Source organism: Odocoileus virginianus, chromosome 20, assembly GCF_023699985.2.
Source record: "Odocoileus virginianus isolate 20LAN1187 ecotype Illinois chromosome 20, Ovbor_1.2, whole genome shotgun sequence".
Classification (NCBI taxonomy): domain Eukaryota; kingdom Metazoa; phylum Chordata; class Mammalia; order Artiodactyla; family Cervidae; genus Odocoileus; species Odocoileus virginianus.
In genome coordinates this window covers 54,340,358-54,353,065 of record NC_069693.1, presented here as the reverse complement: position 1 = coordinate 54,353,065, position 12,708 = coordinate 54,340,358, and the positions used below count along the sequence as shown (strand labels likewise).

At 43.9% G+C, this 12,708-nt stretch overlaps 1 protein-coding gene across 2 annotated transcripts in view; it reads left to right on the top strand.

Moving 5' to 3' along the window:
• WWOX (WW domain containing oxidoreductase) overlaps window positions 1–12,708 on the top strand; it is an 895,414-nt gene that overhangs the window by 146,064 nt on the left and 736,642 nt on the right. The gene's annotated exons all lie outside the window — the stretch shown is intronic.

Here is a 12,708-nt window from a genome sequence, read left to right as displayed (position 1 = left end):
TCTTCCTTGTAGATTTTCTTTTATTTTTATTTATTTCTTTTTAAAAATTTATTTATTTATTTTTTTACAATATTGTAGTGGGTTTTGCTGTACATTGATATGAATCAGCCCTGGATTTACATGTGTTCCCCATCCTGAAACCCCCACCCACCTCCCCATCCCATTCCTCTGGGTCATCCCAGTGCCCCAGCCCTGAGCCCCCTGTATCATGCATCAAACCTGGACTGGCGATCTGTTTCACAATTGATAATATACATGTTTCAATGCTGTTCTCTTAGATCATCCCACCTATTTTTTTTTAAACTTTTGAATTTTATATTGGAGTATAGTTGATTAACAGTGTTGTGATAGTTTCAGGTGTATAGCAGAATGATTCATTTATACATATACATGTTATCTATTTTTGTTTCAAATTCTTTTCCCATTTAGGTTGTTACATAGTATTGATCAGAGTTTACTGTGTTACACAGTAGGTCCTTGTTGGTTATCCATTTTATTCTCTTGAAACTTTTTGTTTTGTTCTGAGGTATAGCCGGTTAACAATGTTGTAATAGTTGCAGGTGATCAGCGAAGGGACTCAGCCATGCATATATATAGACATGATGCCATTTCGACTTTAATAGGCTACCATGTAGTGTCAGCATAACTTTAATGTGAACTGGGAAACCAAAAAATCTGTGTGACTCACCATATCGTGATACTTGCTTTATTGTGGTGGTGTGGAACCAAACTTGGCAAGATCTCCAAGTTATGCCTGTGGATGGCTTAACTTGTGCCTCAGTTAGTGTGTGGTTATGTTGTAGTACTTTCCAGGTGACTAAAGGAAAAATGGTTTTCTTGTACTGTGTGTCTGTGTGTGTGTTAAATTGCTTGCAAAGCACCAGTCCATCTCTTTAGTTTTCTGTGAGAGATGCTAGGTGCCCCTGGAATAGTGACAAGTTTCTTGGCAGCAACTCCTTCCCTTCTTAAAAAGGAATGAGGGTATCACCCTCGTTCCCAGTAAACTGCTATTCAGATGAAAAGCACTTTCTCTTTTGAATAAATAGAAACACCACAGAAGACTGAAATAGCAACAATATATTAGAAACTCCAAGGCAGTTATGTGTGAAGAAATAAAGAACAGAAAGATGGTGTTGTTTTAACAAGGCGGGTTTCAGAGTCTTGGAAAAGCAGTGTGTGTATGTGTCTGTTGGGCGCTGGTGGAGGTTTCTTCTCATACTGAGCATTTTGCAAATTAAGTGAGTTTCATTCTCCTGTAAAATATGAACCCAATAACGTTTTATATGATCATAAAATCTGTCTACTTTTGTCTCCATCTTTTATGGAAAAAAAAAGAAATATTCCTAAAGTATATTACAGAAAATAATTAATAAGCAACCTTTCATAGTTATTTTCTGAGGTTAATTGTTACCCTAAGAAATCAATTTCAATTTCTTCAGTTTGAAAGACTCATTTGTGACTGACTGTTTCCAAAAAAGCGAGTGAGTTAAAATGCTAAATGGAGCCCTCAGTCCTTAAAGAAAATGCCTTTGCTGCCAGCCATGATCCATCCAGAGCCGTCTTACCCATTCATACCCCCGTGCCAAGAGAATGTATGGAAAATGTGATGGAGCTGTTAGAATCCAATGTGGGAGGCGGGTTACAGTAAGGATCCAGAGTCGTCTTCAGAGAGTTGATGCCCGTGAATCTTCACAGAACAAAGTAGTTTGCCCTTTTTTACTTTTACTTTTGTCTTTATATTTTTTGCTAACCTTCCTGCTCACCCAGCCTGAGCTAGGGCATCGGTGGGGGGGGGGGGGGGGGCGGTGGGCAGGAGAGGCACCGTTGATCTGTTTTCAGGATGCCTGCTCCCTGGGTCCCGGGACAGAGCTGCATGCACAGGGAACAGGGGAGAGAAATTTAAACCTGGAGCTATCTCCTGATGGAGAGCAGGAAACTCGAAACAAAGTGGAGAGAGTCCAGTTCGCCTCCTGTGATCTCCTGTGGAAGTCATCAGGATCGCACTGTCCTTGCCAGGTACCTGCGCATCGCAAGCAAGCTTGGCCAGTGAGTCCCGGCTCACCGCGGCAGGCCCCCCGCCGCTGGAGCAGCACTTGGGCAGGGGTGGGTTTCCTCTCAAATTAAATATGTTCTTAAGGTGCATGAAAAAAAAAAGTGTCTTTCCCACCTTTAATCTACTTTTTCTTTCACTGCTTGGCTCAAAACCTCCCGTCCGTCGGAATGATTAATGCTATATGTTTTGTGTCTTTTAACACTTTGTTCAACACTTTGGGGCATTCAGCAAAGAACATAGAACTTCTAGGGGTCAGGTGAGAGAGACAACCCACCTGGATAGCCGCTGTTTCTCTTTAGGACCTCAGCACATAAGGACGGGAGAGGCGTACAGGTTTGTGGGATGAACTAAGGACAGGCTCCTCTGGTAATTCATCAGCAGGTTTCCGTTGCCCGTGGAAAAGCCCAAATGCAAACTGCTGTTAAGCTGAAACAGTCATCACAGGCTCTCAAGACACAGGGGTCAGCAGGCTTTCCCTTCTGTAGGACAGAGAATACGCATGTTTGGTGTTGAGGCTGGATGGCGTCTAACCCAAGTGCTCAGCTCAGACAGCAGGGAGCCCAGTGGGTATAGCTGGTGCGCCAGTGAAGCTTGATCTGTGGGTGGTGGAGTCTGAATTCCACGTGAGTTTTCATGTGTCACAAAGTGTTCTTCTTTTTTTGTTCCGCCACCTAAGAAAGGTGAAGCATTTTTAGACCCTGGGATGTACAAATGGCAGAGGTTCAGATCTGGCCAGGTGGTCATACTTTGCCAACCCAGGGTTTAGAGTCTGGCTTTTTCCAGAGCTCACATATGTCATCAGGCCCCCATCTTTATCTAAACTCTTGGTTTTGATCATCGTTTATTTGTTGGGTGTCACGGTGACCGCTGAGAGATCAACAGCGTCCCAACGACCTGGGCACCAAGAAGCTGGTTCCCCCCACCCAACATGGTCCCTGGACAGAAGCCCCAGGAAGAACTTGATTGGCCTGGCTTGAGGCCAGCAGCATTCTTGTAAGTGATGACCCAGGGAACAGGGTTCTGGGTCATCAGAGTGGAGAATCGCGTGGAGTCACAGAAGCCCAGCTCCCTAATGGGAAAGCGAGCTCAGGAGGGACCCGGGGATGCATCCTGGAGAGAGAAAGCTGTAGCTTCCACTGTCCACTCTGATCCTTTTATGGTCTGATGCTGTAATTGTAATTTTAGACACAAAGAAATCCTTTCTGGATGGAGCTTCAAAAGGGAGTGTGGTGCGTGCTCTCTCATCACTGCCTAGCAGGCTCCTCATTGATTGCCCTGCAGAAATTGTGTTCTGTTTGCATCTCCCCAACACCTGGCCTCAGGTTCTTCTGTTCTCTGGAAGCAGAGCCCAAGTCAGGCTGCTCGTTCCGGTGGTGTGGCGGGTGGGGGTTGTGCTTTCAGGAGGGTGAGTGGGGAGAGGGGCCCAGGGCAGGGCAAACATTGTTCGAGGGTGCGACCAGTTTCAGCCTGTCTGCCCCCGCTTCCCCCAGGGGCTCTGTTGACTGGCACCTCAGAGTGGAGCTTGCTTGACACAGGAGCCTGGCTGGCTGGCTGTCGGTCAGTGCTTAGCCGGCATCAGCCAGGGAAGGGGGCAGTGGGAGTGCAGGCTCCCAGGCGAGGCAGGAAAGGGTGTCAGCCTGTGAGTTCTCAGCCAGCACTCAAAGCCCTGGGCGCGCCTGCTCGGTAAAGGGACCTGGGGTGAGGAGGGACCCCTGCGTCGTGCCCGTCAGCTCCAGAGCATCCGCTCTCGACAGCGCTCCCTTCGTGGCAGGAAGCATGCAGGCCTCGAAACCCACTGCAGGCAGGGCCTGTGCCTGTGCCTGACCACGCTGAGTGCCGGCCTGCAGACTGACTTTGCCCGCCTGCCCTTGGCCCCGTACCTGCCTTTTCACTTTGTAGCCCCTGTAACTCGGCAGTGATCCTCCAGTAACTTTTGTTTAGCGGCACTCAACGGCTTTTCGGGATGCTGTGCTGTCTTCCATTTTTAATTGCGTAAATATATTACACACAGCTGGACAGGTGGCTTCCTTGCTGGCCCTGCTGTTGCAGATTGAACACGGATACAGTTTTCTTGAACTCACCGAGAATGCGTGTGGTACTTTATTCCTGTGTCCCGTGGCTCTTCTTCCTTTAGAAAACGTTATTTGCTTGGACGTTTCAGAAGCACTTTTTTAAGATATTGAAAACTTGAAGAAAGAAAGGAAAAGGGAAACGCTTTCCCCTCCCCCAAACAGTGGCCACATTGTGACAACAGTGGGTTGAGCTAAATTCAGCGACGTCAAAGGAAGAGCAATAAAAGCAGATGGATTGTTCTCTAAGCTTCACTTTATTGGATATTGTAATTGACATATAGTTGTCATTTATAATCATCTGTCCATTCCTGTGAGTTGGGAGCAGTAAAGTTAATTGTGGCAGCTCATTTGCATTAATCTCACCTCTGAAGGGTACAGTAACCCATTAATATCATGTCATGATGAATTATCACAAATAACATTGAGCATATTGATTAACGATCTCTGAGATTTGTATCTCGTTAAAACATTTTGTTAGCTCTTTAAACTTTTAAGCCAACAACCATCACACGGAGGAGGGGTTTGGCGATCATCTGAGAGGTGGTGCTGGGAGGTGGTGTCACTATGGGGTCACTGGTTTCAGGAGTTGGCTCACTCAGTTCCCATTAGATTTTTTTTATCCTCTACCAGAAGACAAGTATGTTTTCTTGGTACGTTCCTCCTACTTTTCACCAGATGATGGTTTCTTCAAAACTTCTACTCTGCTTGTGAAGTGGCTTTGATTCTCCACTGGAATGATTCTAATAAGATTTTTTTTTTAAAGTTATCCTTCCAGTACGCTAAATCGTGGCCTTCAGAATCTTTTACCCACCTAGATCTGCCTGCTATTTGGAAATAAACATTTTTTTTTTCTTCATTACATCAAAATCTCACAGCTTATACAGCCATACCTTGGATATGTGACAGGCTTGGTTCCAGACCACCGCAGTAAGTCAGACAACAAAGTTTTTGGTTTCCCAGTCCATATAAAAGTTCTCTTCATACTGTAGCCTACCAAGTGTGCAAAAGTGTTATGTCTTTAAAGAATATATATCTTTTAATTAAAAAATAACTTTATGATAAAACATGCTAACCATCATCCAAGCTTTCAGCTAGCTATAGTATGCTGATGACAGGTCACCATAATGCAATGGTAATGAAAAAGCTTGAAATATTGGGAGAATGAACAGAATGTGGCCAGAGCTACTAAGCGAGAAACTGCTGTTGGGAAGATAGCACCAGCACACTCACTCAGTGCAGAGCTGCCGCAAACCTGCAGTTGGTGGGAGAGATGCAGCATCTTTGAAGCACAGCGAGGCAAAAACGACTTGTGCCTGTGTGTTAGCACAGGTTAACATAAACATAGGCGTGAATTGTTTGAAACGCTGTCATTTAAAATGTCACTCACTCACCCTTTATTGTGTAAAAGTGTCTTCCTCTTTTCCTGGGTGACTGCAGAAGACTTTGTCTTCTCTGTGTCGTTCCACAGGACAGACACGCAAACAGGACCAGCAGAGAAGGCATCATGTCAGCCACACAGAACACGTGGACACAGTAAAATGTTAGTCAGTCCTCTTTCACAAAGGCCTGTCTGTGCAGGATTTCCTGATAAAAGTTTAACTGCAGTGGACATAGTCAAGAGAAAGGTCAGCACAGGACTAGAGTTGCAAAGCCTCATTCTTTAGAGCTCTTCATAAGAGTTGTAAAAGTATATGTAATATCTGAACTCTCCAGCTTGTCTGTCTTCCACTTATGTTTAGTACTTGGTCTGTTTTCCCAACATAAGTATTGAGCACGACCAGTACTGGGACCAGTCTCTTCAGAGGAAGGGCAACTGAGCTGCCTGAAATATAGATGCCTGAGATGACTTCATTACTGCTTGGCTAGCTTGTGTGGTCTTAAGCCCGGAGGGTGACTCTGGAAAGGAACAGCGTGCACGAATTCTGCTTATCTGTTAAGACCTCCAGCCCTGGGTCTGTGACTCCCCATTGAGGGACAGATTGCGACCCCCATGTCTTTCCAGAAGCCAGCTCCTAGAAGGCAGGAGTGATGGCTGAGTCCCCGGAAGCTTTCTGATGGCTAAGAAAAGTCAGAAGCATGTGGGCTGAGCACTGGTGGGGAAGATGGCTGCAAGTGTGAATTGTTTGTACCTTTAGCCACAGGTGAGGGCAGGGGAACCATCCTGACTTCCTCTTGGATGCTCGCGCTTATGGAGGGGTCTTAAAACCACAAGCAGACCGTGTGTGCAGCCTGCTTAGCTCCTGAATCACCAAGGACAGAGTGTGCTGCTTCCCTGTAAGAGCCACTTTCCTTTCCGAGCTTTGCAGGCCTGTAATGTTCTTCACCCACTGAGTATTTAGTGTCGGTGTTTTCAAACCAAAGAACAGGCTTTTTGCATCCCAGGATAGTATCTTGTAAAGCCAGCCTCTTTATTACTTCACCGGTTTAAGGCTTTATTACTTGCGATCTAAAGCTGGCTGTTGAATTATGCATGTCGGGGCTCCCCGCCCCACCTCCACCTTTTGGGGGTTCCAGAAAGGACAAGGGGATCTCAACGTGTGTTCCTCATCCGTGGTATTAATCCTTATCCGTTTTAAAAATCTGCTAACGGAAATATTTCCATTCAGCTCATTAATCAATTGTGATTTTCATTCCCTTGTTTTGTAAAAGCTGTTGCAATAAATACTTTTTTTTTTTTCCACAAGGCGAAAATCCAAGAGATGGATGCAGCCAGCGTAATTAATTGCACCCAGTTACAGGAGATCAGCAAGTTTGTGGGATTCACATGCTGCTATACCATATGGTTGCCCAGTAGGCGAAAAATTTGATTAATGTTTTGAAGTAGATTTTTTTCAGCAAATATTACAGCCCCAGATGAGGTGTTCTTTTCTTCTTTTTTTTTCCCTTTAACTTGCTAGTATTGTTATAGTTAGCTGAAGGAACCAACCCTCTGATTTAAAGCTTAATAATATTGGGATCCAGTGAAAACTTAACATGCAGTAAAAATTACAGTCAGCCTGCCTCTTGTGGGTACAGAAAAATAATGCATTATGTCTTTGTTTGTAATTAAGTAAAATGTGAAAGTTGGAGTCTAGAATTTGATTTTTTTTTCCCCCTAAAAAGAAACATAACTTTTTAAACTTTTTTTCCCAAGTGGTGCAGTTTTGGTATGATTTATAAATAGAACATTTGGGTAGACTTTTAAAACTAAAAGGAAACAGCAAAATAAAACAAAAAGAGTTAGTGAACAGTTTCTTATAAATTGCATTCTCCATACCAATTAGATGGTCATGAATTTAACTATGAGTGGCATAGAAAAGTTTAAGCTATCTCTGCTGTTATCCTAAGGTATCATAACCAGTCAAGATATTCATAGTTAATTTCTTCTTTATTTTAAAGTCTCATTTAGATTTTTGCATAAATTTATAGTCTCCCTGGTGGCTTAGATGGTAGAGAATCTGCCTGCAATGCAGGAGACCCAGGTTTGATCTCCTGAGTTGGGAAGATTCCTCTGGAGAAGGGAATGGCTATTCACTCCAGTATTCTTGCCTGGGAAATCTTATGGATAGAGGAGCCTGGAGGGCTGCAGTTCATGGGGTTACAAAGAGTCAGCCACAAGTAAGCGATGAACACCACACACACAGCCTCCTTACTTTTTTAAAACTATAAAGTAGGAAGTTGGTTTTGTCTTAAGGCTCCTTGTCATGCTGGGCACGCATCCTCTTAAGGCACTCTCTTGCCGGGCTCCCCCTCCAACTTCTCTGCCCAGTCACTGGGAGAGAGCCAGCCCTTTGGTAACAAGACAGGGTGCGGTAGGTCTGACCTTGGCATTCAGAAAAACAGCTTGAAGCTTTGCAGACATGTAAGGAACTGGTGATGGACTTCGAGGAAAATAGAATAAATGAAATTTCTCCACTTGGATCAGTGTGGCTTGTGTGCTTCATACAGTTGAGTTTTTCTGTTTTTCTTTTCTCTTGAGACTTAATTTCCAATTGCTGAAGTATCATATGATTCTGCTTAAATTTAGATGTCTATTAATATGAACTCTTAGCTCAAGTGGTTAGATAATGGTCTTTATCCAGCCATCAGACTATTCTGAGTCCTCTTTCTGTGTTTTTTAGTTTTTGGCTGCACCACGTGGCATGTGGGGTCCCTAGTTCCTTGACCAGGGGATTGGGCCCCTGCCCCCCTGCCCCGCTGCAGCGAACATGCAGGAGTCTTAACCCCTGGGCCGCCAGGGAGTTCCAAAACTTCTCTTGAGTCAGGAGCAACGTCTGTGACTTTGACTGCGCCTCCCCCGCCGCCCCCACGCTGGTCTAGAGAGGGCCTTAGTTCCAAAGGAGCCCTGTCTTCAGAGCCCACCGAAGCGGCGCTCTGTGCTGTCGGCCCTGGCGGCCACACGGTCGTTGCTCTCTCTCTGCCCTGTGTCTGCAGCGTCCGGGGGGCTCTCAGGGCGGCCCGTCTTCCGACGGCTTAACGAGGGGCCAGGGAGAGGCCGCAACCAGGCCAAGAGGACCGTGGCCTCCGATTTTGATTTAAGTCCAATCTTTGAGCAAAGTGGTTAGACTGTTTTCGATAATTACATGGCACCAGGCTTCTAATTTTTTTTTTTTTTTGGTGAGGGAGGAAATTAGCTGAGTAGTAGTTATCTGTAAAGACATGAAAAGAAATGTTACAGTGATGTCATATTAAAAAAAAAAACAAACCCAAAACTCCACAGAAAGTAGTATAGCCTGTCTTTCTCCTCAGTTTGAGCTAAAGGTGTTTCTTTCATTTTCATTACAGCATCTGGTAGAGATTCTTATAGTAAGGCAGTTTCCAAGACACCATTTAAGAATGTGTTTCTCTCAGACCCGAGTAACTTTTTGTCAAATTTCGTCAACTTTTGTAATTTCATCACTGCTAGCAAGTATGTTTTAACTGTGCAGTTTAAGCAGTGAGTTTTGACTTTGTGTGGTCCCCTCCAAATAGAACCTGGGTTTTTTAAAAAAAATTTAAAAACAAGGAACTAGTTTTTAATTTTTATTTAATACAGCAAGTGAAACACAAAGACTATATGGTCAGTTGGCAGGAGACAGTGTATTGAATTCTTTATAAGTTTATCTTTTTTTTTAAGCAGCGCATACATATATAAAGTTCATTAGGTGACAGGACAGATGATTCAGGGAAGCGTTGGTGTGTTTGAGAGACTCCAGTGAGAGGGAGCAGTGCTTATGTACTGCGGTGACCTGAGCTGTGTTCCCAGCAGTTCGATCCAGGTCCATCTGATTGTTGTTGTGCTTGTCATTTTAATAAAATGCATTTGGAAAGAACAAGCCTCTTCACAGTACGGTATTTTTTTTTTTTTTTGGGCCCAAAGGAGAAGAATGTATTTCTGGTCTATCTTTCGTTAGTAATGCATACTGCCACCTGACAACATTACCAGAACAATTATCCTGACCCTTTATGTCCAAGGGGAGCCCAGTACATTTGCAGCATCTCCCTTCACATCTGCAAATTTTACTTCCCTGGATGGAATCCTTTGGAGAGAGACCATTCCCAGAGTATCAGTTCCCTTCATCGAAATTTCCTTTTGTTTGAACTAACCCCCTGGGATCAGGATTTACAGGTCATATGAGCGTACTGTGGCTCAGTTCGGGTGATTTTCCAGCAAGTATCCATCAGTTGAATGAATTTTGCTACTTTTTTCAAGTGGGAAGAAATGTAAACAAGTTTAGGAAGGGGGAAAAAAGAAGTCCATCCCAGGGGCAGGAAGGAACAAACAAACAAAATCACCCTTGGGGTCTCTCCCTTTGAGACTGGGTGTTGCTGTGCAAGGCTCACCCCCAGCAGGAAGACTCAGCTTTTGCCTGAGGTGCTCACTCAACACAGGGCACCTCGGCAGCTGGGGCGGAGGGGTGCTGGGCAGAGACGGAGAGCGGGGGACGCCAGCCGCAAAGCTGCTGGGGACGCGAGAGTGCTGGGGGACCGCTCTCCCTGGAACTGGCCAGCCCACGCCAGGCCGCGCTTGTGTTCAAGTCAAATACACAAGAGCTAATGATTTTTAAGGCACTTTAAAATGGTTTGTCTTTGGGAGTGCTAAGCTGGCAAGAATAAAACCTCCGCAAATAGAGTTGATTTTTGATGACCCACAGAAGGCACGTGCTAAAGTGATTGTCGGGCTCCAGTGACCTGGAATTTGTCCCGCGTCAGGGAAAGTGGACAGTTATCTGAGCTCCTCGTGAAAAAGAGGAAAAGGAAAAAAAAAAAAAGATTATTTGGTTACAGAGTAGTGGGAATGAACAGAGCTCCGGCCCTTAAAAGAACAGGTCTGAGAAAGCTTCCACATTTGGGAGCCAAGACTAGTGCTTTCCCAGAGAAGGGGTTCCACTGTCCTGGTGTGACAGGTGAGAAACAAAACTCCTGTGAAGGTGAATGAGGCTCCTCGTGAGCAGGGAGAAGCTTGAAACATTCAGGCCCATACGTTTCAGTTACAAGGTCAGACTTACTGTTGTCTTTTCTAAGCAACCAATATTTGAAAAGGCAGTATTGCAAAGTTTCACTTTCTCTCAAACTCCAGGAGGTCTTGTTCTTTTGAGGGATGTACCAAATAAAGTAATATTAACTGCAAAGAAAAATGCTATATACTTGACAGCTTTTTTTTTTTTTCAAGTTTTACTGACCTGCAGTGTGAATCAGTAAGTACATCATAAATTTAGTAATATTCACTGGTATTTTTCATAGTCACTTTATTTTGATTTTCCTGAAGGACAAGATTATTGTATTTTATTTATAATCAGAAGCACATTAGCCCGTGAACTCAGGTAAAGGAATATACAGCCGCTTCTATTAATTCCTTAAAATGTAATTGCTGCTGATGTATACTTAAGCACTTTCATTTGTACATCTCTCTGCATTTTTTATTTTTCCTTTTTCTTACGTTTGATGAAAAAGAGCCTCCTTAATACATACCTGTTTGGGGTTTCTGTGTTTGAAATTTTATCAGAGGCGTTGGGTCTGGCCAAACAAAATTCACACTGGAGCCTTTACTTAGGGAGCATTCTCTGAGCTGACCTGTCAGTGTGTGCCCATGTGTGTGTTTGTAATTAAGGCTAAGATGCTTTAGAACGGCTTTACCATGAATCTTAAAAACCTAGAGACATTTCCTGGTGAATGATGCATGGCCGTTTGCTTTGGGTTGCCGCTGAAAAGAGAATTGTTCCTGTGGCATCTTTAGGGAGAACGGCTTTCCTGTGCGACTCACAGCCTTAGCCGCCTCAAACTCCTGTTGTTCGGTAAATCTGTCAGAAGGGTCTGTGAGGGACCGTATTTATGAAGCGAGTGTAGAGTGGTCAGTCTAAAAAGCTCCTTAGCGTAGTACTTTGAATTTTAAATTACACGCATAATTCAAAGGTAATGTAACTTGCAGTGTCGGACTTTAGTCCATTCCGTTAAATGGAGAAAAATGACTGACGTTTGGAATGACTTATTGATTCTTGGTGGGAAAATGACTTCTGTAATATAGGAAGTATGGTAAAAGGAATAGCTTAATTATTTAGGGAGCACTTTTCAAAATATGCTTTTACAGCAGTACAAATTGTGTATATACAAATTGTACAAGGAGGTTCTTTCTTTCTTTTTTTTTTTTAATTTTCTCAGAGGAAAGTTATGAGAAGGCTTATATTATTTAGTTGCTAAGACAGAGTGTAATTTTGCTTCAAATCCTGGAGGCTGTAACTAAGAAAGATATAAGGGCTAATGAGAAGTTTCTAAATGCCTTAAAAAATATGACTTGCTCCAATTGCTATTTCTTATTTACATTATACGCCAGCGAATGTTGGGAGACCTTGTCTGCCAAGATTTACAAAACACACTTCTCTCTCTCTGTTTGGTTTATGGTGTTTTTCAACAGTGTCATGAACTCACTTAATCTGATTTCATCAAGTAAGTATATGGGAAGTGGAGATGACATATTTTAATCTGGCATTTGAGGAAATCTCCATGAAACAGCAGATGAAATATCCATCTTGGCCTCTTCCTTCTGATCTCTCTTTCGGTTCACTGTGTATTCTTTGCTCAAGGACTGCAGCCCAGTGTTGCTTTGACTGCAGTCCATGGTGTTGGCAGCCTTTCAGATAAACAGCATACTTGTGGTTAATTGGTTGAGCATGTCCTATAATTATAATTATATTAAAACCTTAATGTGCTTGAACATTTGCCCACCAAAGGCCACTCGCGTGAACCATGTTAGGTTTCTGTCATGATACCGGAGCTGGCTGGTGGCCGACATCCCACAGTTGCAGCAGGAGCAGGGACCTGGGACTAATATACAGACCGTTCACCATTTCCTTCTGAGACTGCCATCCGGACAGTGGCAGACCCTGAGCGTGAAAATCGCCTCCTGCTTGTAACTTGTAGATTCCCATGTTTCAGCCCGTGGGCTAACGTTTCTTCAGATTTTGAAACCGGCCTGACTTGGCTTTTTATCAGCGTTATACAACGGTCATAGAAAGCAAAACTAGCACTTTATCAAGTTCAGAGCCAGTCGCCAAGGCCACCGTGGAGCAGGGCAAGTCACCGAAAGACCACTGCTTAGCCCTGGGCAGGGAGCCGTGGTGGGAATGA